Source organism: Rattus rattus, chromosome 3, assembly GCF_011064425.1.
Source record: "Rattus rattus isolate New Zealand chromosome 3, Rrattus_CSIRO_v1, whole genome shotgun sequence".
Classification (NCBI taxonomy): Eukaryota; Metazoa; Chordata; class Mammalia; order Rodentia; family Muridae; genus Rattus; species Rattus rattus.
The window spans coordinates 55,424,213-55,428,798 of record NC_046156.1 but is presented as its reverse complement, the minus strand read 5'-3'; positions in this window follow the sequence as shown (position 1 = coordinate 55,428,798).

The following is a 4,586-nucleotide window of genomic DNA, read 5'->3' as shown; positions in this document are numbered from 1 at the left end:
TGTACGTCCAAGCTACACTGAGTGAGACAGCCTCTCCTCCTTGCTGCCTTCGGATCAGGATATAGAACTCCTGGCTGTCTCTAGCACCATGTCTGCCTGCATGCTGACATGCTTTCCACCATGACTAGACCTCTGAAACTGTAAACCAGCCCCAACTAAATGTTTTTCTTTATAAGAGTTGCCATGGTTCCGAAGTGTCTTCACAGCAACGGAAACCCAAACTAAGACAAAGGCTCAGCCCATTGTGAGCAGTGCCACCCTGGGTAGGTGTTCCTGAGGTCTATAAGAAAGCAGGCTGAGCAAGCTGGTCAGTGAGCAAGCCAGTAAGCAGCACCCCTTCATGGTCTCTGTTTTAGTTCCAGTGTCAAGGTCCCAGCCCTGTCTGTGTTTCTGCCCCGACTTCTCTCAGAAATGTACTGTACTGTGGAACTGTAAGAGAAACCCTTTCCTCCTCAAGTTATCTTCTGTCTTGATGCTTCAACAAAGTAATACAGTAATACAACACTAAATCTAACGACCTGAGTGTGATGCTCAGACCCACATGGTGGAATGAGAGAGCTGAATGACCCTCTACACACATACACACACACACACACACACACACACACACACACACACACACATACACACACACACACACACACACACACACACACACACACACACACACACACCACCCACACACTCACACACACACACACTCACACACACACACACACACACACACACACACACACACACACACACACACACACACACACACACACACACACACACATACACACACACATACACACACACACACACACACACACACACAAACACTCACACACACACACAGACACACACACACTCACACACACACAGACACACACACGATACACACACACACACACACACACTCACACACACAGACACAGATACACACACACTCACACACTCACATACTCACACACACATACACACACACACTCACACACACACAGACACAGATACACACACACTCACACACACACATACACACACACACACACTCGCACACACACACAGGTAGACAGACAGATGTAAAAAAATAAATACAGTTCTACATTTATTCTTTAAAACTTTTCCATTCAGTACTTTACCGAATGGCAAATTAGCATAGAGGAAAGAAACTTGGACCAAGACTTCGGGGAACTGGGTCTCTGTTCCAGCTCCATCCTGACAAGCTATGTGACCTTAAACTAACTTCCCTCACTCCATATGCCAAGCAAGGGCTAAACCGGATTCCCTCATGTCCCTGCAGCACCAACATTGCAAGTTCCTGCAAACAGAGAACATGAGGCCAGCTCTGAAGATCACGTGGGTCAGTTTTCAGTTATTTCACTTTTCAAATAGAAGAAACATTCCAGTCCCTATCTGTAACCTTCTGGAGACTTCCTATCCATTGATAGGATTCCCTGTGGGAAGAGTTTTGAAATAGTGGTCATTACTGTGAAATAAAATTCTGGGGATTAATCTGCAAGCAAGGCTGAACCTTTTGAGTGCCTTTTCCCAAATGTATGAGAAATCCTTTTCCAATGGGCCATGGGGCAAATTCTTTCCTGAAGCATCTTGTGTGTATTCTCGAAGCTAGGTTCAGCAGGAGAAAAGAGTTGAGGCCAGATAGCTTGCCACTTACTCATAAAGCTGTTGGGGAAGACAGACTGACAGCCACCGATGAATCATGTCTAAGCCATTTCATGTCTAAGTTCCAAATTATCTGCAAGTATTACCCCACGCACATCCATGTAGCTTCGCCAGTGACACCATGAGACAGCATAGAGCTTCAGGAATAGCCATGAGGTGAAAGAGGGACTTTCTCCTGGTCTGCAGCCTCCCCAGAGGCTCATTTTGTCTCTTCCCTTCTCCCCTGCACTCTCACTTCACACACGGGCACCCCAGCCCATTTAGTCCTATCTTGTACCATGTCAACAACTCCAGATAACCTACAACAGTGTCTCAACCCAGACCCACACACGACACATGAAAGGAAGAAGATGAAAAGCAGACCAGGAAGCTGCCTTTGATTCCAAATGCTGGAATTTTGATTATCCTGGCCAGGCACTTGGGGACCCCGCAGTTTTCCTTTTTCATAGCACTGTCACCAGTATCACCAGTACACAACCAATGCAATAACACACTTACAACAGTGCACAGCATAGTTCAAAGATGTTACACTTTATTTTTTTAGTCATTCGACAAGGATGTTTTTGTGGTATTCTGGATGCTGCGTTCCCTTTCATAGCATCTAAGCTATGAATTAGCTATAATGAACTGAAGTAAACTTTTTAATAGTACTACGTTAAAAGGAATGCAATTCACTCGGGGTAGGAGAGTTGAGGCTGGTGAGTCTTGAATGCTGAGTAACAGTGGAAAGATAAGCAAGGACTAGCCAGATGGTGAGTGAAATCCGGTGCAGAGTCAAAGCAAAGTGAACCAGAAGGGGCAGGGAGGAATGGATCTACAGGAGGAAGATGGAGACATCTACTCTAATCCACTAAAGCTGGAGTTCAAAGTAGACACCAGGGGGCTGGGAGGGGGGAGGGCAGATGGGAACCAACCTGTGAAGGTTTTAAATGGCACCCTGGGAATTCCGCTTTCATTCTTTAGGTGGTAGGAGACATGGTCATGACTAATTCTACAGTTTAGAAAAGTGTTTCTAGTGTCACTGAAGAGAATGGATCAAGAGGAAAAGGAAGATTGCCAAAGACTGAGGCTGGACACCTCCCTCTCCTCTTGTTCTTTGTTCCATTTACATCTCCTTCCCTAACTTTGACCAGAGAAGTCCCTTGTGGACAGTGCCATGTCTTATGCACCTTCATGCCCCAGAATGCCTGAGGTAGTGTGAGCACAGAGTAAGTGCCATTATACATAGCGAGTAACCAAACCTGAGGTAGGGTGGCAGCAGCCTGAGTCTCTTAGAGACGAAAGGCACATTCGACAGACATTTTCTGAAGTAGTTCAGAAAGTATTTGGTTTCTGGCAAAGGAAAAAAATTAAAGTTTGTCTATTGGACAGCTCATGTCTTTGGGCTTTTTGTTAATTAGGGAGAGTGACCAGTGAGTGGAAGAGAGGCAATGGCTGGGTAGGTGCACAGAGAAGTCTGTGGCCAGGATCCTGAAGTCCAGGGCAGGCTGGAATCTGCTCCTGAAGTTCAGTGTCTAATGGTGTTGCTTCCAGGGACAGCCAGATCATTCAAATTCCCCCATTTTCAACATGGGCTGGAAACTTCAATCCCAGTGAAAGAAATACCCTCCCTGCAAATAAATAAAATAAATAAAAATGGTGTTCAAAGTTCCCTGCTTCATTCAATACAAAAAACAAAGAAAAGATGGGAGGAGGAGGGGCAGAGCTAATCCTCTGCTCTTTGATCTTTGACGATGTCAGCTCACTGCAAAGAGTTAAATATAACTCTGGCAGAGACACACCCCAGGGGCCTACCCAGCGTTCTTCCCACCAATGCTCCTCAGGTCTCTCAGGTAGGAGACACTTGGCTGGAGGCACAAGCCAAGGCCTTTACTGGGCTCCCTTGGTGCATGGAAGGAGTCCTGAAAAGAGAGTTAAAAGGACTACTTTAGGGCTGTGGTCACTTCAGTACTAGGTGGCCATGGGAAAGTCACTTCAACCCCCTAAGTCACATTAGATTTTTGTCTGTGTGTGTGTGTGTGTGTGTGTGTGTGTGTGTGTATGCATGGGTGCGCACACACATTTTCTTAACTACTTAGCACTGACATAATTCTGGGACCCCAGGTACTCCCAGATGACACCTCCATCAAAAGAAGAAGTGTTTGCAAAATCATTACCTTATCCCATAGACCCTGATGGGCCGGATGGACCAGCACCGAAAGATCGGAAAGTGTCCACTTCCTACGGTATCTACAGACACAATTTTGGAAGTCTGAAAATGAGGTGTTGCCTTTAACAAAACTTAAACTGCAGGAGTAGAATCGGAGCCAGTCACTGGCTGAAAATGGAATGGCTGTGAGAACTTTAAGGCAAGTATAAGGCACACCTGGGCTGCACGGCTCAGCTGACGAGTAAAGTCCGACTTGCCGAAGGGTGCCAGTGAGGTCTCAGGGGCCGTGAGCAAAGTCTTGCTGGGATTTTGAAGAGAAGAGGCCCTCTATGTCACAGAAGAATGTGGCCAACATTGTCTCCTGTAAGAGCATGACTGAGAAAATGTAGCTAACGTGCTGGCTAATTTACCTAAGACACTCTCCAGAAGTCTTTGAGGTGCCGCCTGATGTCATAAGGCTGTTTTGTTAAAATGTGAGAGGACAAAGAGGAGCTAAGAAAGACGGGGTTTTAAAACCAGGTCTGGGTTTTAAGGTTCTGAGATTAAATAATACTATTATGTGTGTGTGCTTGTGTTTGTGTATGTGTATGTATATGTGTATGTATATAAAGATTCAACTCATGCTCCCTAGGGCACAATGATAAAGGGGTGATCTGGGCCAGGCCTATCACCTCCTCTGTTAAAGATCTCAGAAAGGCAGAGAAAGGGGTGGTTCTCAGAAGCAGCCCAGAAAGGTGCACATGCTCAGACTCTATTTTTGAGTTTAAAG